The following is a 27,422-nucleotide window of genomic DNA, read 5'->3' on the forward strand; positions in this document are numbered from 1 at the left end:
TTGGCCAAAAAGGGCGTATGCGTTTTTTCCTGAATATATTCAGGAAAAAACGCATACGCCCTTTTTGGCCAACCAAGCAAGCTTGCAAAGGAAATCTGCACTACAATGAAGTCTCACTTCCCCCCGGTCAAAAGGGCCATCTGAAAAAAGTGTAAAATCCAGAAAGGCAGGACAGGCCGAGGAGAACTGGGAGCCTTGTTATGCTGATGGGCGGGATGTAAATTGCCAACAGACAATCGGGAGAAGTGTATGGTGTTTCCTGAAACATCTAAGAAACAAAGCAACAGAGCCAAGGGCACTTCCACTTATGGTCCTATAGCTTAGGGAAATTAAAATCAAAAAGACACAGCCACCCCAAAGTTAGGGACGCCTCTGTTTACAAGAACCTCATTTACCGTACAAGTTCAATATCACAGAAAGTGAAAAATGGATAAAGAACTTGTGGTACTTATGTACAATGCAGTATCACTCAGCAATGAAATCTATGTCATCAGGCCCGTAGCCGCATAATGAGTGGATTCAGGTACGATGATTCTAACTGAAATAAGTCACACAGAAAAAGAAACATCATAAGATATCACTAATACACGGAATGTAAACTTGGCTACACAGGAACTGAATTCCAAAACAGAACAGGGTCTCAAATTTAGAAAACCAACTTATGCTTGCTTAAGGGGAAAGGTGAGTTGGGGTGCTGCATAAAACCAGAGATTGAAATGAGCACAGATAAAGTTCCTTAAGCCAAATATGGAATAGACAAGAGCTACTCCTTGCTCAACGAAATGGACTCAACACCACATATTAAACGCCTAAGAATGTACCTGACTAGTAAGTATCTTAAAACCTATGGATTGCTATGTCTCCGAAAGAGAATCAAGCATGTGTACAGGGGCATAAACGCACCAGTGATAGGATTGGAGAGTTTCGGTGAGCAAATGAAGACCCTTTGAAGTCATATTGCATGGTACCCATTACACGGGTCTCAACTCTCCAGGTTTAAGGTATTCTTCCTTCAGCTACAACATGCATGTGGAACCCAGAGTATGATCAACCATGTGATCGGGAGACGTGTTCAAATATGTCTCAGTTTTCGTACCCTGGTACTCGGGTGCAACATTCCAGATGCTTTACTAACACTCTCCCGACTTGGGGAGTCAGTCCCTTTAACCTCCTGTTTGGCCCAGTTTGCAATTTCTGCGGAAGATGAACAGGAATAGCGAGAACCAATGAGAGACTAGCTGGAGGTGTCCGGACGGGCAAATTTAACTCTCATTTCCCATCAAGAAGAGGAATTAACCAAAGGCTCAGCGTGCCGTGCCGGAACCAGATTAGGGCCTGAAGACATCCTGCGGTGTTGCGGCCAGCTCAAAAGAAAGCAAGGTGAAGAAAGGATCTCAGGGGCACTGTAATTCACAAACCTGCAGAGTTATAAATGACAGCTATCGTCCAAAAATATACTGAAGTAAAGCTGTCAAGAGGACTTGAAAGCGGGGCAGAATTGCAGGAAACCGATTTCAGGAGGTAGACTGGAATTGCATTGAAAGCATAGGAAAAGAGGCAGAACGTCCACAATGATGCACTTGGCCAAAAAGGGCGTATGCATTTTTTCCTGAATATATTCAGGAAAAAACGCATACGCCCTTTTTGGCCAACAAAGCAAACTTGCAAAGGAAATCTGCACTACAATGAAGTCTCACTTCCCCCCGGTCAAAAGGGCCATCTGAAAAAAGTGTAAAATCCAGAAAGGCAGGACTGGCCATGGAGAACTGGGAGCCTTGTTATGCTGATGGGCGGGATGTAAATTGCCAACAGACACTCGGGAGAAGTGTATGGTGTTTCCTGAAACATCTAAAAAACAAAGCAACAGAGCCTCGGGCACTTCCCCTTATGATCCTATAGCTTAGGGAAATTAAAAACAAAAAGACACAGCCACCCCAAAGTTTGGGACGCCTCTGTTTACAAGAACCTCGTTTACCGTACAAGTTCAATATCACAGAAAGTGAAAAATGGATAAAGAACTTGTGGTACTTACGTACAATGCAGTATCACTCAGCAATGAAATCTATGTCATCAGGCCCATAGCAGCATAATGAGTGGATTCAGCTACGATGATTCTAACTGAAATAAGTCACACAGAAAAAGAAACATCATAAGATATCACTAATACACGGAATGTAAACTTGGCTACACAGGAACTGAATTCCAAAACAGAACAGGGTCTCAAATTTAGAAAACCAACTTATGCTTGCTTAAGGGGAAAGGTGAGTTGGGGTGCTGCATAAAACCAGAGATTGAAATGAGCACAGATAAAGTTCCTTAAGCCAAATATGGAATAGAGAAGAGATACTCCTTGCTCAACGAAATGGACTCAACACCGCATATTAAACGCCTAAGAATGTACCTGACTAGTAAGTATCTTAAAACCTATGGATTGCTATGTCTCCGAAAGAGAATCAAGCGTGTGTACAGGGGCATAAACGCAGCAGTGATAGGATTGGAGAGGTTCGGTGAGCAAATGAAGACCCTTTGAAGTCATATTGCATGGTACCCATTCCACGGGTCTCAACTCTCCAGGTTTAAGGTATTCTTCCTTCAGCTAAAACATGCATGTGGAACCCAGAGTATGATCAACCGTGTGAATGGGAGACGTGTTCAAATATGTCTCAGTTTTCCTCCCCTGGTACTCGGGTGCAACATTCCAGATGCTTTACTAACACTCTCCCCACTTGGAGAGTCAGCGCCTTTAACCTCCTGTTTGGCCCAGTTTGCAATTTCTGCGGAAGATGAACAGGAATAGCGAGAACCAATGAGAGACTAGCTGGAGGTGTCTGGACGGGCAAATTTAACTCTCATTTCCCACCAGGAAGAGGAATTAACCACAGGCTCAGTGTGCCGTGCCGGAACCAGATTAGGGCCTGAAGCCACCCTGCGGTGTTGCGGCCAGGTCACAAGAAATCGAGTTGAAGAAAGGAGCTCAGGGGCACTGTAATTCACAAACCTGCAGAGTTATAAATGACAGCTATCGTCCAAAAATATACTGAAGTAAGGCTGCCAAGAGGACTTGAAAGCGGGGCAGAATTGCAGGAAACCGATTTCAGGAGGTAGACTGGAATTGCATTGAAAGCATAGGAAAAGAGGCAGAACGTCCACAATGATGCACTTGGCCAAAAAGGGCATATGCGTTTTTTCCTGAATATATTCAGGAAAAAACGCATACGCCCTTTTTGGCCAACCAAGCAAGCTTGCAAAGAAATCTGCACTACAATGAAGTCTCACTTCCCCCTGGTCAAAAGGGCCATCTGAAAAAAGTGTAAAATCCAGAAAGGCAGGACAGGCCATGGAGAAGTGGGAGCCTTGTTATGCTGATGGGCGGGATGTAAATTGCCAACAGACACTTGGGAGAAGTGTATGGTGTTTCCTGAAACATCTAAACAACAAAGCAACAGAGCCTAGGGCACTTCCACTTATGGTCCTATAGCTTAGGGAAATTAAAATCAAAAAGACACAGCCACCCCAAAGTTTGGGACGCCTCTCTTTACAAGAACCTCATTTACAGTACAAGTTCAATATCACAGAAAGTGAAAAATGGATAAAGAACTTTTGGTACTTACGTACAATGCAGTATCACTCAGCAATGAAATCTATGTCATCAGGCCCGTAGCAGCATAATGAGTGGATTCAGATACGATGATTCTAAATGAAATAAGTCACACAGAAAAAGAAACATCATAAGATATCACTAATACACGGAATGTAAACTTGGCTACACAGGAACTGCATTCCAAAACAGAACAGGGTCTCAAATTTAGAAAACCAACTTATGCTTGCTTAAGGGGAAAGGTGAGTTGGGGTGCTGCATAAAACCAGAGATTGAAATGAGCACAGATAAAGTTCCTTAAGCCAAATATGGAATAGACAAGAGCTACTCCTTGCTCAACGAAATGGACTCAACACCCCATATTAAACGCCTAAGAATGTACCTGACTAGTAAGTATCTTAAAACCTATGGATTGCTATGTCTCCAAAAGAGAATCAAGCGTGTGTACAGGGGCATAAACGCAGCAGTGATAGGATTGGAGAGGTTCGGTGAGCAAATGAAGACCCTTTGAAGACATATTGCATGGTACCCATTACACGGGTCTCAACTCTCCAGGTTTAAGGTATTCTTCCTTCAGCTAAAACATGCATGTGGAACCCAGAGTATGATCAACCGTGTGAACGAGAGACGTGTTCAAATATGTCTCAGTTTTCTTCCCCTGGTACTCGGGTGCAACATTCCAGACGCTTTACTAACACTCTCCCCACTTGGAGAGTCAGCGCCTTTAACCTCCTGTTTGTCCCAGTTTGCAATTTCTGCGGAAGATGAACAGGAATAGCGAGAACCAATGAGAGACTAGCTGGAGGTGTCTGGACGGGCAAATTTAACTCTCATTTCCCACCAGGAAGAGGAATTAACCACAGGCTCAGTGTGCCGTGCCGGAACCAGATTAGGGCCTGAAGCCACCCTGCGGTGTTGCGGCCAGGTCACAAGAAATCGAGTTGAAGAAAGGAGCTCAGGGGCACTGTAATTCACAAACCTGCAGAGTTATAAATGACAGCTATCGTCCAAAAATATACTGAAGTAAGGCTGCCAAGAGGACTTGAAAGCGGGGCAGAATTGCAGGAAACCGATTTCAGGAGGTAGACTGGAATTGCATTGAAAGCATAGGAAAAGAGGCAGAACGTCCACAATGATGCACTTGGCCAAAAAGGGCATATGCGTTTTTTCCTGAATATATTCAGGAAAAAACGCATACGCCCTTTTTGGCCAACCAAGCAAGCTTGCAAAGGAAATCTGCACTACAATGAAGTCTCACTTCCCCCTGGTCAAAAGGGCCATCTGAAAAAAGTGTAAAATCCAGAAAGGCAGGACAGGCCATGGAGAAGTGGGAGCCTTGTTATGCTGATGGGCGGGATGTAAATTGCCAACAGACACTTGGGAGAAGTGTATGGTGTTTCCTGAAACATCTAAACAACAAAGCAACAGAGCCTAGGGCACTTCCACTTATGGTCCTATAGCTTAGGGAAATTAAAATCAAAAAGACACAGCCACCCCAAAGTTTGGGACGCCTCTCTTTACAAGAACCTCATTTACAGTACAAGTTCAATATCACAGAAAGTGAAAAATGGATAAAGAACTTTTGGTACTTACGTACAATGCAGTATCACTCAGCAATGAAATCTATGTCATCAGGCCCGTAGCAGCATAATGAGTGGATTCAGATACGATGATTCTAAATGAAATAAGTCACACAGAAAAAGAAACATCATAAGATATCACTAATACACGGAATGTAAACTTGGCTACACAGGAACTGCATTCCAAAACAGAACAGGGTCTCAAATTTAGAAAACCAACTTATGCTTGCTTAAGGGGAAAGGTGAGTTGGGGTGCTGCATAAAACCAGAGATTGAAATGAGCACAGATAAAGTTCCTTAAGCCAAATATGGAATAGACAAGAGCTACTCCTTGCTCAACGAAATGGACTCAACACCCCATATTAAACGCCTAAGAATGTACCTGACTAGTAAGTATCTTAAAACCTATGGATTGCTATGTCTCCAAAAGAGAATCAAGCGTGTGTACAGGGGCATAAACGCAGCAGTGATAGGATTGGAGAGGTTCGGTGAGCAAATGAAGACCCTTTGAAGACATATTGCATGGTACCCATTACACGGGTCTCAACTCTCCAGGTTTAAGGTATTCTTCCTTCAGCTAAAACATGCATGTGGAACCCAGAGTATGATCAACCGTGTGAACGAGAGACGTGTTCAAATATGTCTCAGTTTTCTTCCCCTGGTACTCGGGTGCAACATTCCAGACGCTTTACTAACACTCTCCCCACTTGGAGAGTCAGCGCCTTTAACCTCCTGTTTGTCCCAGTTTGCAATTTCTGCGGAAGATGAACAGGAATAGCGAGAACCAATGAGAGACTAGCTGGAGGTGTCTGGACGGCAAATTTAACTCTCATTTCCCACCAGGAAGAGGAATTAACCAAAGGCTCAGTGTCCCGTGCCGGAACCAGATTAGGGCCTGAAGCCATCCTGCGGTGTTGCGGCCAGCTCACAAGAAAGCGAGTTGAAGAAAGGAGCTCAGGGGCATTGTAATTCACAAACCTGCAGAGTTATAAATGACAGCTATCGTCCAAAAATATACTGAAGTAAGGCTGCCAAGAGGACTTGAAAGCGGGGCAGAATTGCAGGAAACCGATTTCAGGAGGTAGACTGGAATTGCATTGAAAGCATAGGAAAAGAGGCAGAACGTCCACAATGATGCACTTGGCCAAAAAGGGCGTATGCGTTTTTTCCTGAATATATTCAGGAAAAAACGCATACGCCCTTTTTGGCCAACCAAGCAAGCTTGCAAAGGAAATCTGCACTACAATGAAGTCTCACTTCCCCCTGGTCAAAAGGGCCATCTGAAGAAAGCGTAAAATCCAGAAAGGCAGGACAGGCCATGGAGAACTGGGAGCCTTGTTATGCTGATGGGCGGGATGTAAATGGCCAACAGACACTCGGGAGAAGTGTATGGTGTTTCCTGAAACATCTAAAAAACAAAGCAACAGAGCCTAGGGCACTTCCACTTATGGTCCTATAGCTTAGGGAAATTAAAATCAAAAAGACACAGCCACCCCAAAGTTTGGGACGCCTCTGTTTACAAGAACCTCGTTTACCGTACAAGTTCAATATCACAGAAAGTGAAAAATGGATAAAGAACTTGTGGTACTTACGTACAATGCAGTATCACTCAGCAATGAAATCTATGTCATCAGGCCCATAGCAGCATAATGAGTGGATTCAGGTACGATGATTCTAACTGAAATAAGTCACACAGAAAAAGAAACATCATAAGATATCAGTAATACACGGAATGTAAACTTGGCTACACAGGAACTGAATTACAGAACAGAACAGGGTATCAAATTTAGAAAACCAACTTATGCTTGCTTAAGGGGAAAGGTGAGTTGGGGTGCTGCATAAAACCAGAGATCGAAATGAGCACAAAGTTCCTTAAGCCAAATATGGAATAGACAAGTGCTACTCCTTGCTCAATGAAATGGACTCAACACCGCATATTAAATGCCTAAGGATGTACCTGACTAGTAAGTATCTTAAAACCTATGGATTGCTATGTCTCCGAAAGAGAATCAAGCATGTGTACAGGGGCATAAACGCACCAGTGATAGGACTGGAGAGGTTCGGTGAGCAAATGAAGACCCTTTGAAGTCATATTGCATGGTACCCATTCCACGGGTCTCAACTCTCCAGGTTTAAGGTATTCTTCCTTCAGCTAAAACATGCATGTGGAACCCAGAGTATGATCAACCATGTGATCGGGAGACGTGTTCAAATATGTCTCAGTTTTTGTACCCTGGTACTCGGGTGCAACATTCCAGACGCTTTACTAACACTCTCCCCACTTGGAGAGTCAGCGCCTTTAACCTCCTGTTTGGCCCAGTTTGCAATTTCTGCAGTAAATGAACAGGAATAGGGAGAACCAATGAGAGAGTAGCTGGAGGTGTCTGGACGGGAAAATTTAACTCTCATTTCCCACCAGGAAGAGGAAATAACCAAAGGCTCAGCATGCCGGGCCGGAACCATATTAGGGCCTGAAGCCATCCTGCGGTGTTGCGGCCAGCTCAAAACAAAGCGAGTTGAAGAAAGGAGTTCAGGGGCACTGTAATTCACAAACCTGCAGTTATAAATGACAGCTATCTTCCAAAAATATACTGAAGTAAGGCTGCCAAGAGGACTTGAAAGCGGGGCAGAATTGCAGGAATCCGATTTCAGGAGGTAGACTGGAATTGCATTGAAAGCATAGGAAAAGAGGCAGAACGTCCACAATGATGCACTTGGCCAAAAAGGGCGTATGCGTTTTTTCCTGAATATATTCAGGAAAAAACGCATATGCCCTTTTTGGCCAACCAAGCAAGCTTGCAAAGGAAATCTGCACTACAATGAAGTCTCACTTCCCCCCGGTCAAAAGGGCCATCTGAAAAAAGTGTAAAATCCAGAAAGGCAGGACAGGACATGGAGAACTGGGAGCCTTTTTATGCTGATGGGCGGGATGTAAATTGCCAACAGACACTCGGGAGAAGTGTATGGTGTTTCCTGAAACATCTAAAAAACAAAGCAACAGAGCCTAGGGCACTTCCACTTATGGTCCTATAGCTTAGGGAAATTAAAATCAAAAAGACACAGCCACCCCAAAGTTTGGAACGGCTCTGTTTACAAGAACCTCGTTTACAGTACAATTCAACATCTCAGAAAGTGAAAAATGGATAAAGAAGATGTGGTATTTACTTACAAAGCAATATCACTCAGCAATGAAATCTATGTCATCAGGCCCTTAGCAGCACAATGAGTGGATTCAGGTATGATGATTCTAACTGAAATAAGTCACACAGAAAAAGAAACATCATAAGATATCAGTAATACACGGAATGTAAACTTGGCTACCCAGGAACTGAATTACAGAACAGAACAGGGACTCAAATTTAGAAAACCAACTTATGCTTGCTTAAGGGTAAAGGTGAGTAGGGGTGCTGCATAAAACCAGAGATTGAAATGAGCACAGATAAAGTTCCTTAAGCCAAATATGGAATAGACAAGAGCTACTCCTTGCTCAACGAAATGGACTCAACACCGCATATTAAACGCCTAAGAATGTACCTGACTAGTAAGTATCTTAAAACCTATGGATTGCTATGTCTCCAAAAGAGAATCAAGCGTGTGTACAGGGGCATAAAGGCAGCAGTGATAGGATTGGAGAGGTTCGGTGAGCAAACGAAGACCCTTTGAAGTCATATTGCATGGTACCCATTACACGGGTCTCAACTCTCCAGGTTTAAGGTATTCTTCCTTCAGCTAAAACATGCATGTGGAACCCAGAGTATGATCAACCGTGTGACCGGGAGACGTGTTCAAATATGTCTCAGTTTTCGTACCCTGGTACTCGGGTGCAACATTCCAGACGCTTTACTAACACTCTCCCGACTTGGAGAGTCAGTCCCTTTAACCTCCTGTTTGGCCCAGTTTGCAATTTCTGCGGAAGATGAACAGGAATAGCGAGAACCAATGAGAGAGTAGCTGGAGGTGTCTGGACGGGCAAATTTAACTCTCATTTCCCACCAGGAAGAGGAATTAACCAAAGGCTCAGCATGCCGGGCCGGAACCAGATTAGGGCCTGAAGCCATCCTGCGGTGTTGCGGCCAGGTCACAAGAAAGCGAGTTGAAGAAAGGAGCTCAGGGGCACTGTAATTCACAAACCTGCAGAGTTATAAATGACAGCTATCGTCCAAAAATATACTGAAATAAGGCTGCCAAGAGGACTTGAAATCGGGGCAGAAGTGCAGGAAACCGATTTCAGGAGGTAGACTGGAATTGCATTGAAAGCATAGGAAAAGAGGCAGAACGTACACAATGATGCACTTGGCCAAAAAGGGCGTATGCGTTTTTTCCTGAATATATTCAGGAAAAAACGCATACGCCCTTTTTGGCCAACCAAGCAAGCTTGCAAAGGAAATCTGCACTACAATGAAGTCTCACTTCCCCCCGGTCAAAAGGGCCATCTGAAAAAAGTGTAAAATCCAGAAAGGCAGGACAGGCCATGGAGAACTGGGAGCCTTGTTATGCTGATGGGCGGGATGTAAATTGCCAACAACCACTCAGGAGAAGTGTATGGTGTTTCCTGAAACATCTAAAAAACAAAGCAACAGAACCCAGGGCACTTCCACTTATGGTCCTATAGCTTAGGGAAATTAAAATCAAAAAGACACAGCCACCCCAAAGTTTGGAACGGCTCTGTTTACAAGAACCTCGTTTACAGTACAAGTTCAACATCGCAGAAAGTGAAAAATGGATAAAGAAGTTGTGGTATTTACTTACAAAGCAATATCACTCAGCAATGAAATCTGTGTCACAAGGCCCTTAGCAGCACAATGAGTGGATTCAGGTATGATGATTCTAACTGAAATAAGTCACACAGAAAAAGAAACATCATAAGATATCAGTAATACACGGAATGTAAACTTGGCTACACAGGAACTGAATTACAGAACAGAACAGGGTCTCAAATTTAGAAAACCAACTTATGCTTGCTTAAGGGTAAAGGTGAGTTGGGCTGCTGCATAAAACCAGAGATTGAAATGAGCACAGATAAAGTTCCTTAAGTCAAATATGGAATAGACAAGAGCTACTCCTTGCTCAACGAAATGGACTCAACACCGCATATTAAACGCCTAAGAATGTACCTGACTAGTAAGTATCTTAAAACCTATGGATTGCTATGTCTCCGAAAGAGAATCAAGCATGTGTACAGGGGCATAAACGCAGCAGTGATAGGATTGGAGAGGTTCGGTGAGCAAATGAAGACCCTTTGAAGTCATATTGCATGGTACCCATTACACGGGTCTTAACTCTCCAGGTTTAAGGTATTCTTCCTTCAGCTAAAACATGCATGTGGAACCCAAGTATGATCAACCATGCGAACGGGAGACGTGTTCAAATATGTCTCAGTTTTACTCCCCTGGTACTCGGGTGCAACATTCCAGACGCTTTACTAACACTCTCCCCACTTGGAGAGTCAGTCCCTTTAACCTCCTGTTTGGCCCAGTTTGCAATTTCTGCGGAAGATGAACAGGAATAGCGAGAACCAATGAGAGACTAGCTGGAGGTGTCTGGATGGGCAAATTTAACTCTCATTTCCCACCAGGAAGAGGAATTAACCAAAGGCTCAGCGTGCCGTGCCAGAACCAGATTAGGGACTGAAGACATCCTGCGGTGTTGCGGCCAGGTCACAAGAAAGCGAGTTGAAGAAAGGAGCTCAGGGGCACTGTAATTCACAAACCTGCAGAGTTATAAATGACAGCTATCGTCCAAAAATAGACTGAAGTAAGGCTGCCAAGAGGACTTGAAAGCGGGGCAGAATTGCAGGAAACCGATTTCAGGAGGTAGACTGGAATTGCATTGAAAGCATAGGAAAAGAGGCAGAACGAACCACAATGATGCACTTGGCCAAAAACGGCGTATGCGTTTTTTCCTGAATATATTCAGGAAAAAACGCATACGCCCTTTTTGGCCAACCAAGCAAACTTGCAAAGGAAATCTGTACTACAATGAAGTCTCACTTCCCCCCGGTCAAAAGGGCCATCTGAAAAAAGTGTAAAATCCAGAAAGGCAGGACAGGCCATGGAGAACTGGGAGCCTTGTTATGCTGATGGGCGGGATGTAAATTGCCAACAGACACTCAGGAGAAGTGTATGGTGTTTCCTGAAACATCTAAAAAACAAAGCAACAGAGCCTAGGGCACTGCCACTTATGGTCCTATAGCTTAGGGAAATTAAAATCAAAAAGACACAGCCACCCCAAAGTTTGGGACGCCTCTGCTTACAAGAACTTCGTTTACAGTACAAGTTCAACATCGCAGAAAGTGAAAAATGGATAAAGAAGTTGTGGTATTTACTTACAAAGCAATATCACTCAGCAATGAAATCTATGTCATCAGGCCCTTAGCAGCACAATGAGTGGATTCAGGTATGATGATTCTAACTGAAATAAGTCACACAGAAAAAGAAACATCATAAGATATCAGTAATACACGGAATGTAAACTTGGCTACACAGGAACTGAATTACAGAACAGAACAGGGTCTCAAATTTAGAAAACCAACTTATGCTTGCTTAAGGGGAAAGGTGAGTTGGGGTGCTGCATAAAACCAGAGATTGAAATGAGCACAGATAAAGTTCCTTAAGCCAAATATGGAATAGACAAGAGCTACTCCTTGCTCAACGAAATGGACTCAAAACCCCATATTAAACGCCTAAGAATGTACCTGACTAGTAAGTATCTTAAAACCTATGGATTGCTATGTCTCCAAAAGAGAATCAAGCATGTGTACAGGGGCATAAACGCAGCAGTGATAGAATTGGAGAGGTTCGGTGAGCAAATGAAGACCCTTTGAAGTCATATTGCATGGTACCCATTACACGGGTCTCAACTCTCCAGGTTTAAGGTATTCTTCTTTCAGCTAAAACATGCATGTGGAACCTAGAGTATGATCAACCATGTGATCGGGAGACGTGTTCAAATATGTCTCAGTTTTCCTCCCCTGGTACTCGGGTGCAACATTCCAGATGCTTTACTAACACTCTCCCCACTTGGAGAGTCAGCACCTTTAACCTCCTGTTTGGCCCAGTTTGCAATTTCTGCGGAAGATGAACAGGAATAGCGAGAACCAATGAGAGGCTAGCTGGAGGTGTCTGGACGGGCAAATTTAACTCTCATTTCCCACCAGGAAGAGGAAATAACCAAAGGCTCAGCGTGCCGTACCGAAACCAGATTAGGGCCTGAAGCCATCCTGCGGTGTTGCGGCCAGCTCAAAAGAAAGCGAGTTGAAGAAAGGAGCTCAGGGGCACTGTAATTCACAAACCTGCAGAGTTGTAAATGACAGCTATCGTCCAAAAATAGACTGAAGTAAGGCTGCCAAGAGGACTTGAAAGCGGAGCAGAATTGCAGGAAACCGATTTCAGGAGGTAGACTGGAATTGCATTGAAAGCATAGGAAAAGAGGCAGAACGTCCACAATGATGCACTTGGCCAAAAAGGGCGTATGCGTTTTTTCCTGAATATATTCAGGAAAAAACGCATACGCCCTTTTTGGCCAACCAAGCAAGCTTGCAAAGGAAATCTGCACTACAATGAAGTCTCACTTCCCCCTGGTCAAAAGGGCCATCTGAAAAAAGTGTAAAATCCAAAAAGGCAGGACAGGCCATGGAGAACTGGGAGCCTTGTTATGCTGATGGGCGGGATGTAAATTGCCAACAACCACTCGGAAAAGTGTATGGTGTTTCCTGAAACATCTAAAAAACAAAGCAACAAAACCTAGGGCACTTCCACTTATGGTCCTATAGCTTAGGGAAATTAAAATCAAAAAGACACAGCCACCCCAATGTTTGGAACGGCTCCGTTTACAAGAACCTCGTTTACAGTACAAGTTCAACATCGCAGAAAGTGAAAAATGGATAAAGAAGTTGTGGTATTTACTTACAAAGCAATATCACTCAGCAATGAAATCTGTGTCATCAGGCCCTTAGCAGCACAATGAGTGGATTCAGGTATGATGATTCTAACTGAAATAAGTCACACAGAAAAAGAAACATCATAAGATATCAGTAATACACAGAATGGAAACTTGGCTACACAGGAACTGAATTACAGAACAGAACAGGGTCTCAAATTTAGAAAACCAACTTATGCTTGCTTAAGGGGAAAGGTGAGTTGGGGTGCTGCATAAAACCAGAGATTGAAATGAGCACAGATAAAGTTCCTTAAGCCAAATATGGAATAGACAAGAGCTACTCCTTGCTCAACGAAATGGACTCAACACCCCATATTAAACGCCTAAGAATGTACCTGACTAGTAAGTATCTTAAAACCTATGGATTGCTATGTCTCCAAAAGAGAATCAAGCATGTGTACAGGGGCATAAACACAGCAGTGATAGGATTGGAGAGGTTCGTGAGCGAATGAAGACCCTTTGAAGTCATATTGCATGGTACCCATTCCACAGGTTTCAACTACCCAGGTTTAAGGTATTCTTCCTTCATCTAAAACATGCATGTGGAACCTAGAGTATGATCAACCATGTGATCGGGAAACGTGTTCAAATATGTCTCAGGTTTCGTACCCTGGTACTCGGGTGCAACATTCCAGACGCTTTACTAACACTCTCCCCACTTGGAGAGTCAGTCCCTTTAACCACCTGTTTGGCCCAGTTTGCAATTTCTGTGGAAGATGAACAGGAATAGCGAGAACCAATGAAAGACTAGCTGGAGGTGTCTGGATGGGCAAATTTAACTCTCATTTCCCACCAGGAAGAGGAATTAACCAAAGGCTCAGCGTGCCATGCCGGAACCACATTAGGGCCTGAAGACATCCTGCGGTGTTGCGGCCAGCTCACAAGAAAGCGAGTTGAAGAAAGGAGCTCAGGGGCACTGTAATTCACAAACCTGCAGAGTTATAAATGACAGCTATTGTCCAAAAATAGACTGAAGTAAGGCTGCCAAGAGGACTTGAAAGCGGGGCAGAATTGCAGGAAACCGATTTCAGGAGGTAGACTGGAATTGCATTGAAAGCATAGGAAAAGAGGCAGAACGTCCACAATGATGCACTTGGCCAAAAAGGGCGTATGCGTTTTTTCCTGAATATATTCAGGAAAAAACGCATACGCCCTTTTTGGCCAACCAAGCAAGCTTGCAAAGGAAATCTGCACTACAATGAAGTCTCACTTCCCCCCGGTCAAAAGGGCCATCTGAAAAAAGTGTAAAATCCAGAAAGGCAGGGCAGGCCATGGAGAACTGGGAGCCTTGTTATGCTGATGGGCGGGATGTTAATTACCAACAGACACTCAGGAGAAGTGTATGGTGTTTCCTGAAACATCTAAAAAACAAAGCAACAGAGCCTAGGGCACTGCCACTTATGGTCCTATAGCTTAGGGAAATTAAAATCAAAAAGACACAGCCACCCCAAAGTTTGGGACGCCTCTGTTTACAAGAACCTCGTTTACAGTACAAGTTCAACATCGCAGAAATTGCAAAATGGATAAAGAAGTTGTGGTATTTACTTACAAAGCAATATCACTCAGCAATGAAATCTGTGTCATCAGGCCCTTAGCAGCACAATGAGTGGATTCAGGTATGATGATTCTAACTGAAATAAGTCACACAGAAAAAGAAACATCATAAGATATCACTAATACACGGAATGTAAACTTGGCTACACAGGAACTGAATTACAGAACAGAACAGGGTCTCAAATTTAGAAAACCAACTTATGCTTGCTTAAGGGGAAAGGTGAGTTGGGGTGCTGCATAAAACCAGAGATTGAAATGAGCACAGATAAAGTTCCTTAAGCCAAATATGGAATAGACAAGAGCTACTCCTTGCTCAACGAAATGGACTCAACACCCCATATTAAACGCCTAAGAATGTACCTGACTAGTAAGTATCTTAAAACCTATGGATTGCTATGTCTCCGAAAGAGAATCAAGCATGTGTACAGGGGCATAAACGCAGCAGTGATAGGATTGGAGAGGTTCGGTGAGCAAATGAAGACCCTTTGAAGTCATATTGCATGGTACCCATTCCACGGGTTTCAACTACCCAGGTTTTAGGTATTCTTCCTTCAGCTAAAACATGCATGTGGAACCCAAGTATGATCAACCATGTGAATGGGAGACGTGTTCAAATATGTCTCAGTTTTCCTCCCCTGGTACTCGGGTGCAACATTCCAGACGCTTTACTAACACTCTCCCCACTTGGAAAGTCAGCGCCTTTAACCTCCTGTTTGGCCAAGTTTGCAATTTCTGCGGAAGATGAACAGGAATAGTGAGAACCAATGAGAGGCTAGCTGGTGGTGTCTGGACGGGCAAATTTAAATCTCATTTCCCACCAGGAAGAGGAAATAACCAAAGATTCAGTGTGCCGTGCCGGAACCAGATAAGGGCCTGAAGCCATCCTGCAGTGTTGCGGCCAGCTCAAAAGAAAGCGAGTTGAAGAAAGGAGCTCAGGGGCACTGTAATTCACAAACCTGCAGAGTTATAAATGACAGCTATCGTCCAAAAATAGACTGAAGTAAGGCTGCCAAGAGGACTTGAAAGCGGGGCAGAATTACAGGAAACCGATTTCAGGAGGTAGACTGGAATTGCATTGAAAGCATAGGAAAAGAGGCAGAACGTACACAATGATGCACTTGGCCAAAAAGGGCGTATGCGTTTTTTCTTGAATATATTCAGGAAAAAAGCATACGCCCTTTTTGGCCAACCAAGCAAGCTTGCAAAGGAAATCTGCACTACAATGAAGTCTCACTTCCCCCCGGTCAAAAGGGCCATCTGAAAAAAGTGTAAAATCCAAAAAGGCAGGACAGGCCATGGAGAACTGGGAGCCTTGTTATGCTGAAGGGCGGGATGTAAATTGCCAACAAACACTCCGGAGAAGTGTATGGTGTTTCCTGAAACATCTAAAAAACAAAGCAACAGAGCCTAGGGCACTTCCACTTATGGTCCTATAGCTTAGGGAATTTAAAATCAAAAAGACACAGCCACCCCAAAATTTCGAATGGCTCTGTTTACAAGAACCTCGTTTACAGTACAAGTTCAACATCGCAGAAAGTGAAAAATGGATAAAAAAGTTGTGGTATTTACTTACAAAGCAATATCACTCAGCAATGAAATCTATGTCATCAGGCCCTTAGCAGCACAATGAGTGGATTCAGGTATGATGATTCTAACTGAAATAAGTCACACAGAAAAAGAAACATCATAAGATATCACTAATACACGGAATGTAAACTTGGCTACACAGGAACTGAATTACAGAACAGAACAGGGTCTCAAATTTAGAAAACCAACTTATGCTTGCTTAAGGGTAAAGGTGAGTTGGGGTGCTGCATAAAACCAGAGATTGAAATGAGCACAGATAAAGTTCCTTAAGCCAAATATGGAATAGACAAGAGCTACTCCTTGCTCAACGAAATGGACTCAACACCGCATATTAAACGCCTAAGAATGTACCTGACTAGTAAGTATCTTAAAACCTATGGATTGCTATGTCTCCGAAAGAGAATCAAGCATGTGTACAGGGGCATAAACGCAGCAGTGATAGGATTGGAGAGGTTCTGTGAGCAAATGAAGACCCTTTGAAGTCATATTGCATGGTACCCATTCCACGGGTTTCAACTACCCAGGTTTAAGGTATTCTTCCTTCAGCTAAAACATTCATGTGGAACCTAGAGTATGATCAACCATGTGATCGGGAGACGTGTTCAAATATGTCTCAGTTTTCGTACCCTGGTACTTGGGTGCAACATTCCAGACACTTTACTAACACTCTCCCCACTTGGAGAGTCAGTCCCTTTAACCTCCTTTTTGGCCCAGTTTGCAATTTCTGTGGAAGATGAACAGGAATAGCGAGAACCAATGAGAGACTCGCTGGAGGTGTCTGGATGGGCAAATTTAACTCTCATTTCCCACCAGGAAGAGGAATTAACCAAAGGCTCAGCGTGCCGTGCCAGAACCAGATTAGGGCCTGAAGACATCCTGCGGTGTTGCGGCCAGGTCACAAGAAAGCGAGTTAAAGAAAGGAGCTCAGGAGCACAGTAATTCACAAACCTGCAGAGTTATAAATGACAGCTATCGTCCAAAAATAGACTGAAGTAAGGCTGCCAAGAGGACTTGAAAGCGGGGCAGAATTGCAGGAAACCGATTTCAGGAGGTAGACTGGAATTGCATTGAAAGCATAGGAAAAGAGGCAGAACGTCCACAATGATGCACTTGGCCAAAAAGGGCGTATGCGTTTTTTCCTGAATATATTCAGGAAAAAACGCATACGCCCTTTTTGGCCAACCAAGCAAGCTTGCAAAGGAAATCTGCACTACAATGAAGTCTCACTTCCCCCCGGTCAAAAGGGCCATCTGAAAAAAGTGTAAAATCCAGAAAGGCAGGACAGGCCATGGAGAACTGGGAGCCTTCTTATGCTGATGGGCGGGATGTAAATTACCAACAGACACTCAGGAGAAGTGTATGGTGTTTCCTGAAACATCTAAAAAACAAAGCAACAGAGCCTAGGGCACTGCCACTTATGGTCCTATAGCTTAGGGAAATTAAAATCAAAAAGACACAGCCACCCCAAAGTTTGGGACGCCTCTGTTTACAAGAACCTCGTTTACAGTACAAGTTCAACATCGCAGAAATTGAAAAATGGATAAAGAAGTTGTGGTATTTACTTACAAAGCAATATCACTCAGCAATGAAATCTGTGTCATCAGGCCCTTAGCAGCACAATGAGTGGATTCAGGTATGATGATTCTAACTGAAATAAGTCACACAGAAAAAGAAACATCATAAGATATCAGTAATACACGGAATGGAAACTTGGCTACACAGGAACTGAATTACAGAACAGAACAGGGTCTCAAATTTAGAAAACCAACTTATGCTTGCTTAAGGGGAAAGGTGAGTTGGGGTGCTGCATAAAACCAGAGACTGAAATGAGCACAGATAAAGTTCCTTAAGCCAAATATGGAATAGACAAGAGCTACTCCTTGCTCAACGAAATGGACTCAACACCGCATATTAAACGCCTAAGAATGTACCTGACTAATAAGTATCTTAAAACCTATGGATTGCTATGTCTCCGAAAGAGAATCAAGCATGTGTACAGGGGCATAAACGCAGCAGTGATAGGATTGGAGAGGTTCGGTGAGCAAATGAAGACCCTTTGAAGTCATATTGCATGGTACCCATTCCACGGGTTTCAACTACCCAGGTTTTAGGTATTCTTCCTCAGCTAAAACATGCATGTGGAACCCAAGTATGATCAACCATGTTAATGGGAGATGTGTTCAAATATGTCTCAGTTTTCCTCCCCTGGTACTCTGGTGCAACATTCCAGACGCTTTACTAACACTCTCCCCACTTGGAAAGTCAGCGCCTTTAACCTCCTGTTTGGCCCAGTTTGCAATTTCTGCGGAAGATGAACAGGAATAGCGAGAACCAATGAGAGGCTAGCTGGAGGTGTCTGGACGGGCAAATTTAACTCTCATTTCCCACCAGGAAGAGGAAATAACCAAAGGCTCAGCGTGCCGTGCCGGAACCAGATTAGGGCCTGAAGCCATCCTGCGGTGTTGCGGCCAGGTCACAAGAAAGCGAGTTGAAGAAAGGAGCTCAGGGGCACTGTAATTCACAAACCTGCAGAGTTATAAATGACAGCTATCGTCCAAAAATAGACTGAAGTAAGGCTGCCAAGAGGACTTGAAAGCCTGGGCAGAATTGCAGGAAACCGATTTCAGGAGGTAGACTGGAATTGCATTGAAAGCATAGGAAAAGAGGCAGAACGTCCACAATGATGCACTTGGCCAAAAAGGGCGTATGCGTTTTTTCCTGAATATATTCAGGAAAAAACGCATACGCCCTTTTTGGCCAACCAAGCAAGCTTGCAAAGGAAATCTGCACTACAATGAAGTCTCACTTCCCCCCGGTCAAAAGGGCCATCTGAAAAAAGTGTAAAATCCAGAAAGGCAGGACAGGCCATGGAGAACTGGGAGCCTTGTTATGCTGATGGGCGGGATGTAAATTGCCAGCAGACACTCGGGAGAAGTGTATGGTGTTTCCTGAAACATCTAAAAAACAAAGCAACAGAACCTAGGGCACTTCCACTTATGGTCCTATAGCTTAGGGAAATTAAAATCAAAAAGACACAGCCACCCCAAAGTTTGGAACGGCTCTGTTTACAAGAACCTCGTTTACAGTACAAGTTCAACATCGCAGAAAGTGAAAAATGGATAAAGAAGTTGTGGTATTTACTTACAAAGCAATATCACTCAGCAATGAAATCTGTGTCATCAGGCCCTTAGCAGCACAATGAGTGGATTCAGGTATGATGATTCTAACTGAAATAAGTCACACAGAAAAAGAAACATCATAAGATATCAGTAATACACGGAATGTAAACTTGGCTACACAGGAACTGCATTTCAAAACAGAACAGGGTCTCAAATTTAGAAAACCAACTTATGCTTGCTTAAGGGGAAAGGTGAGTTGGGGTGCTGCATAAAACCAGAGATTGAAATGAGCACAGATAAAGTTCCTTAAGCCAAATATGGAATAGACAAGAGCTACTCCTTGCTCAACGAAATGGACTCAAAACCCCATATTAAACGCCTAAGAATGTACCTGACTAGTAAGTATCTTAAAACCTATGGATTGCTATGTCTCCGAAGGAGAATCAAGCATGTGTACAGGGGCATAAACGCACCAGTGATAGGATTGGAGAGGTTCGGTGAGCAAATGAAGACCCTTTGAAGTCATATTGCATGGTACCCATTCCACGGGTTTCAACTACCCAGGTTTTAGGTATTCTTCCTTCAGCTAAAACATGCATGTGGGACCTAGAGTATGATCAACCATGTGATCGGGAGACGTGTTCAAATATGTCTCAGTTTTCGTACCCTGGTACTCGGGTGCAACATTCCAGACGCTTTACTAACACTCTCCCGACTTGGAGAGTCAGTGCCTTTAACCTCCTGTTTGGCCCAGTTTGCAATTTCTGCGGAAGATGAACAGGAATAGCGAGAACCAATGAGAGACTAGCTGGAGGTGTCTGGACGGGCAAATTTAACTCTCATTTCCCACCAGGAAGAGGAATTAACCAAAGGCTCAGCGTGCCGTGCCGGAACCAGATTAGGGCCTGAAGCCATCCTGCGGTGTTGCGGCCAGGTCACAAGAAAGCGAGTTGAAGAAAGGAGCTCAGGGGCACTGTAATTCACAAACCTGCAGAGTTATAAATGACAGCTATCGTCCAAAAATAGACTGAAGTAAGGCTGCCAAGAGGACTTGAAAGCGGGGCAGCATTGCAGGAAACCGATTTCAGGAGGTAGACTGGAATTGCATTGAAAGCATAGGAAAAGAGGCAGAACGTCCACAATGATGCACTTGGCCAAAAAGGGCGTATGCGTTTTTTCCTGAATATATTCAGGAAAAAACGCATACGCCCTTTTTGGCCAACCAAGCAAACTTGCAAAGGAAATCTGCACTACAATGAAGTCTAACTTCTCCCCGGTTAAAAGGGCCATCTGAAAAAAGTGTAAAATCCAGAAAGGCAGGACAGGCCATGGAGAACTGGGAGCCTTGTTATGCTGATGGGCGGGATGTAAATTGCCAACAATCACTCGGGAGAAGTGTATGGTGTTTCCTGAAACATCTAAAAAACTAAGCAACAGAACCTAGGGCACTTCCACTTATCGTCCTATAGCTTAGGGAAATTAAAATCAAAAAGAAACAGCCACCCCAAAGTTTGGAACGGCTCTGTTTACAAGAACCTCGTTTACAGTACAAGTTCAACATCGCAGAAAGTGAAAAATGGATAAAGAAGTTGTGGTATTTACTTACAAAGCAATATCACTCAGCAATGAAATCTGTGTCACAAGGCCCTTAGCAGCACAATGAGTGGATTCAGGTATGATGATTCTAACTGAAGTAAGTCACACAGAAAAAGAAACATCATAAGATATCAGTAGTACACGGAATGTAAACTTGGCTACACAGGAACTGAATTACAGAACAGAACAGGGTCTCAAATTTAGAAAACCAACTTATGCTTGCTTAAGGGGAAAGGTGAGTTGGGGTGCTGCATAAAACCAGAGATTGAAATGAGCACAGATAAAGTTCCTTAAGTCAAATATGGAATAGACAAGAGCTACTCCTTGCTCAACGAAATGGACTCAACACCGCATATTAAACGCCTAAGAATGTACCTGACTAGTAAGTATCGTAAAACCTATGGATTGCTATGTCTCCAAAAGAGAATAAAGCATGTGTACAGGGGCATAAACGCAGCAGTGATAGGATTGGAGAGGTTCGGTGAGCAAATGAAGACCCTTTGAAGTCATATTGCATGGTACCCATTACACGGGTCTTAACTCTCCAGGTTTAAGGTATTCTTCCTTCAGCTAAAACATGCATGTGGAACCCAAGTATGATCAACCATGTGAACGAGAGACGTGTTCAAATATGTCTCAGTTTTCCTCCCCTGGTACTCGGGTGCAACATTCCAGACACTTTACTAACACTCTCCCCACTTGGAGAGTCAGCGCCTTTAACCTCCTGTTTGGCCCAGTTTGCAATTTCTGCGGAAGATGAACAGGAATAGCGAGAACCAATGAGAGCCTAGCTGGAGGTGTCTGGACGGGCAAATTTAACTCTCATTTCCCACCAGGAAGAGGAAATAACCAAAGGCTCAGCGTGCCATGCCAGAACCAGATTAGGGCCTGAAGCCATCCTGCGGTGTTGCGGCCAGGTCACAAGAAAGCGAGTTGAAGAAAGGAGCTCAGGGGCACTGTAATTCACAAACCTGCAGAGTTATAAATGACAGCTATCGTCCAAAAATAGACTGAAGTAAGGCTGCCAAGAGGACTTGAAAGCGGGGCAGAATTGCAGGAAACCGATTTCAGGAGGTAGACTGGAATTGCATTGAAAGCATAGGAAAAGAGGCAGAACGTCCACAATGATGCACTTGGCCAAAAAGGGCGTATGCGTTTTTTCCTGAATATATTCAGGAAAAAACGCATACGCCCTTTTTGGCCAACCAAGCAAACTTGCAAAGGAAATCTGCACTACAATGAAGTCTCACTTCCCCCCGGTCAAAAGGGCCATCTGAAAAAAGTGTAAAATCCAGAAAGGCAGGACAGGCCATGGAGAACTGGGAGCCTTGTTATGCTGATGGGCGGGATGTAAATTGCCAACAACCACTCCGGAGAAGTGTATGGTGTTTCCTGAAACATCTAAAAAACAAAGCAACAGAACCTAGGGCACTTCCACTTATGGTCCTATAGCTTAGGGAAATTAAAATCAAAAAGACACAGCCACCCCAAAGTTTGGAACGGCTCTGTTTACAAGAACCTCGTTTACAGTACAAGTTCAACATCGCAGAAAGTGAAAAATGGATAAAGAAGTTGTGGTATTTACTTACAAAGCAATATCACTCAGCAATGAAATCTGTGTCATCAGGCCCTTAGCAGCACAATGAGTGGATTCAGGTATGATGATTCTAACTGAAATAAGTCACACAGAAAAAGAAACATCATAAGATATCAGTAATACACGGAATGGAAACTTGGCTACACAGGAACTGAATTACAGAACAGAACAGGGTCTCAAATTTAGAAAACCAACTTATGCTTGCTTAAGGGGGAAGGTGAGTTGGGGTGCTGCATAAAACCAGAGATTGAAATGAGCACAGACAAAGTTCCTTAAGCCAAATATGGAATAGACAAGAGCTACTCCTTGCTCAACGAAATGGACTCAACACCGCATATTAAACGCCTAAGAATGTACCTGTCTAGTAAGTATCTTAAAACCTATGGATTGCTATGTCTCCAAAAGAGAATCCAGCATGTGTACAGGGGAATAAACGCAGCAGTGATAGGATTGGAGAGGTTCGTGAGCAAATGAAGACCCTTTGAAGTCATATTGCATGGTACCCATTACACGGGTCTCAACTCTCCAGGTTTAAGGTATTCTTCCTTCAGCTAAAACATGCATGTGGAACCAAGAGTATGATCATCCGTGTGAACGGGAGACGTGTTCAACTATGTCTCAGTTTTTGTACCCTGGTACTCGGGTGCAACATTCCAGACGCTTTACTAACACTCTCCCGACTTGGAGAGTCAGCGCCTTTAACCTCCTGTTTGGCCCAGTTTGCAATTTCTGCGGAAGATGAACAGGAATAGCGAGAATCAATGAGAGACTAGCTGGAGGTGTCTGGATGGGCAAATTTAACTCTCATTTCCCACCAGGAAGAGGAATTAACCAAAGGCTCAGCGTGCCGTGCCGGAACCAGATTAGGGCCTGAAGCCATCCTGCGGTGTTGCGGCCAGCTCACAAGAAAGCGAGTTGAAGAAAGGAGCTCAGGGGCACTGTAATTCACCAACCTGCAGAGTTATAAATGACAGCTATCGTCCAAAAATAGACTGAAGTAAGGCTGCCAAGAGGACTTGAAAGCGGGGCAGAATTGCAGGAAACCGATTTCAGGAGGTAGACTGGAATTGCATTGAAAGCATAGGAAAAGAGGCAGAACGTCCACAATGATGCACTTGGCCAAAAAGGGCGTATGCGTTTTTTCCTGAATATATTCAGGAAAAAACGCATACGCCCTTTTTGGCCAACCAAGCAAGCTTGCAAAGGAAATCTGCACTACAATGAAGTCTCACTTCCCCCCGGTCAAAAGGGCCATCTGAAAAAAGTGTAAAATCCAGAAAGGCAGGACAGGCCATGGAGAACTGGGAGCCTTGTTATGCTGATGGGCGGGATGTAAATTGCCAACAACCACTCGCGAGAAGTGTATGGTGTTTCCTGAAACATCTAAAAAACAAAGCAACAGAGCCTAGGGCACTTCCACTTATGGTCCTATAGCTTAGGGAAATTAAAATCAAAAAGACACAGCCACCCCAAAGTTTGGGACGCCTCCGTTTACAAGAACCTCCTTTACCGTACAAGTTCAATATCACAGAAAGTGAAAAATGGATAAAGAACTTGTGGTACTTACGTACAATGCAGTATCACTCAGCAATGAAATCTATGTCATCAGGCCCGTAGCAGCATAATGAGTGGATTCAGGTACGATGATTCTAACTGAAATAAGTCACACAGAAATAGAAACATCATAAGATATCACTAATACACGGAATGTAAACTTGGCTACACAGGAACTGCATTCTAAAACAGAACAGGGTCTCAAATTTAGAAAACCAACTTATGCTTGCTTAAGGGGAAAGGTGAGTTGGGGTGCTGCATAAAACCAGAGATTGAAATGAGCACAGATAAAGTTCCTTAAGCCAAATATGGAATAGACAAGAGCTACTCCTTGCTCAACGAAATGGACTCAAAACCCCATATTAAACGCCTAAGAATGTACCTGACTAGTAAGTATTTTAAAACCTATGGATTGCTATGTCTCCAAAAGAGAATCAAGCGTGTGTACAGGGGCATAAACGCAGCAGTGATAGGATTGGAGAGGTTCGGTGAGCAAATGAAGACCCTTTGAAGTCATATTGCATGGTACCCATTACACGGGTCTCAACTCTCCAGGTTTAAGGTATTCTTCCTTCAGCTAAAACATGCATGTGGAACCCAGAGTATGATCAACCATGTGAACGGGAGACGTGTTCAAATATGTCTCAGTTTTCCTCCCCTGGTACTCGGGTGCAACCTTCCAGACGCTTTACTAACACTCTCCCGACTTGGAGAGTCAGTCCCTTTAACCTCCTGTTTGGCCCAGTTTGCAATTTCTGCGGAAGATGAACAGGAATAGTGAGAACCAATGAGAGGCTAGCTGGAGGTGTCTGGATGGGAAATTTAACTCTTCTTTCCCACCAGGAAGAGGAATTAACCAAAGGCTCAGCATGCCGGGCCGGAACAAGATTAGGGCCTGAAGACATCCTGCGGTGTTGCGGCCAGGTCACAAGAAAGCGAGTTGAAGAAAGGAGCTCAGGGGCACTGTAATTCACAAACCTGCAGAGTTATAAATGACAGCTATCGTCCAAAAATAGACTGAAGTAAGGCTGCCAAGAGGACTTGAAAGCGGGGCAGAATTGCAGGAAACCGATTTCAGGAGGTAGACTGGAATTGCATTGAAAGCATAGGAAAAGAGGCAGAACGTCCACAATGATGCACTTGGCCAAAAAGGGCGTATGCGTTTTTTCCTGAATATATTCAGGAAAAAACGCATACGCCCTTTTTGGCCAACCAAGCAAGCTTGCAAAGGAAATCTGCACTACAATGAAGTCTCACTTCCCCCCGGTCAAAAGGGCCATCTGAAAAAAGTGTAAAATCCAGAAAGGCAGGACAGGCCATGGAGAACTGGGAGCCTTGTTATGCTGATGGGCGGGATGTAAATTGCCAACAACCACTGGGGAGAAGTGTATGGTGTTTCCTGAAACATCTAAAAAACAAAGCAACAGAACCTAGGGCACTTCCACTTATGGTCCTATAGCTTAGGGAAATTAAAATCAAAAAGACACAGCCACCCCAAAGTTTGGAACGGCTCTGGTTACAAGAACCTCGTTTACAGTACAAGTTCAACATCGCAGAAAGTGAAAAATGGAGAAAGAAGTTGTGGTATTTACTTACAAAGCAATATCACTCAGCAATGAAATCTGTGTCATCAGGCCCTTAGCAGCACAATGAGTGGATTCAGGTATGATGATTCTAACTGAAATAAGTCACACAGAAAAAGAAACATCATAAGATATCAGTAATACACGGAATGTAAACTTGGCTACACAGGAACTGAATTACAGAACAGAACAGGGTCTCAAATTTAGAAAACCAACTTATGCTTGCTTAAGGGTAAAGGTGAGTTGGGGTGCTGCATAAAACCAGAGATTGAAATGAGCACAGATAAAGTTCCTTAAGCCAAATATGGAATAGACAAGAGCTACTCCTTGCTCAACGAAATGGACTCAACACCGCATATTAAACGCCTAAGAATGTACCTGACTAGTAAGTATCTTAAAACCTATGGATTGCTATGTCTCCGAAAGAGAATCAAGCAAGTGTACAGGGGTATAAACGCAGCAGTGATAGGATTGGAGAGGTTCGGTGAGCAAATGAAGACCCTTTGAAGTCATATTGCATGGTACCCATTCCACGGGTTTCAACTACCAAGGTTTAAGGTATTCTTCCTTCAGCTAAAACATGCATGTGGAACCTAGAGTATGATCACCCATGTGATCGGGAGACGTGTTCAAATATGCCTCAGTTTTCATACCCTGGTACTCGGGTGCAACATTCCAGATGCTTTACTAACACTCTCCCGACTTGGAGAGTCAGTCCCTTTAACCTCCTGTTTGGCCCAGTTTGCAATTTCTGCGGAAGATGAACAGGAATAGCGAGAATCAATGAGAGACTAGCTGGAGGTGTCTGGATGGGCAAATTTAACTCTCATTTCCCACCAGGAAGAGGAATTAACCAAAGGCTCAGCGTGCCGTGCCGGAACCAGATTAGGGCCTGAAGCCATCCTGCGGTGTTGCGGCCAGCTCACAAGAAAGCGAGTTGAAGAAAGGAGCTCAGGGGCACTGTAATTCACAAACCTGCAGAGTTATAAATGACAGCTATCGTCCAAAAATAGACTGAAGTAAGGCTGCCAAGAGGACTTGAAAGCGGGGCAGAATTGCAGGAAACCGATTTCAGGAGGTAGACTGGAATTGCATTGAAAGCATAGGAAAAGAGGCAGAACGTCCACAATGATGCACTTGGCCAAAAAGGGCGTATGCGTTTTTTCCTGAATATATTCAGGAAAAAACGCATACGCCCTTTTTGGCCAACCAAGCAAGCTTGCAAAGGAAATCTGCACTACAATGAAGTCTCACTTCCCCCCGGTCAAAAGGGCCATCTGAAAAAAGTGTAAAATCCAGAAAGGCAGGACAGGCCATGGAGAACTGGGAGCCTTGTTATGCTGATGGGCGGGATGTAAATTGCCAACAACCACTGGGGAGAAGTGTATGGTGTTTCCTGAAACATCTAAAAAACAAAGCAACAGAACCTAGGGCACTTCCACTTATGGTCCTATAGCTTAGGGAAATTAAAATCAAAAAGACACAGCCACCCCAAAGTTTGGAACGGCTCTGGTTACAAGAACCTCGTTTACAGTACAAGTTCAACATCGCAGAAAGTGAAAAATGGAGAAAGAAGTTGTGGTATTTACTTACAAAGCAATATCACTCAGCAATGAAATCTGTGTCATCAGGCCCTTAGCAGCACAATGAGTGGATTCAGGTATGATGATTCTAACTGAAATAAGTCACACAGAAAAAGAAACATCATAAGATATC

General features: G+C 43.7%; 1 long non-coding RNA gene across 1 annotated transcript in view; it reads right to left on the minus strand.

Moving 5' to 3' along the window:
- Window positions 1-5,107: 5,107 nt before the first annotated feature.
- LOC307181405 overlaps window positions 5,108-27,422 on the minus strand; it is a 205,826-nt gene continuing 183,511 nt past the window's right edge. Inside the window, exon 3 of the long non-coding RNA XR_013826684.1 lies at window positions 5,108-5,273. This is a non-coding gene — a long non-coding RNA (uncharacterized lncRNA). The remainder of the gene's footprint in view (window positions 5,274-27,422) is intronic.

The sequence above is a fragment of the Stenella coeruleoalba genome (assembly GCF_951394435.1).
Source record: "Stenella coeruleoalba genome assembly, contig: scaffold_250, whole genome shotgun sequence".
Classification (NCBI taxonomy): Eukaryota; Metazoa; Chordata; class Mammalia; order Artiodactyla; family Delphinidae; genus Stenella; species Stenella coeruleoalba.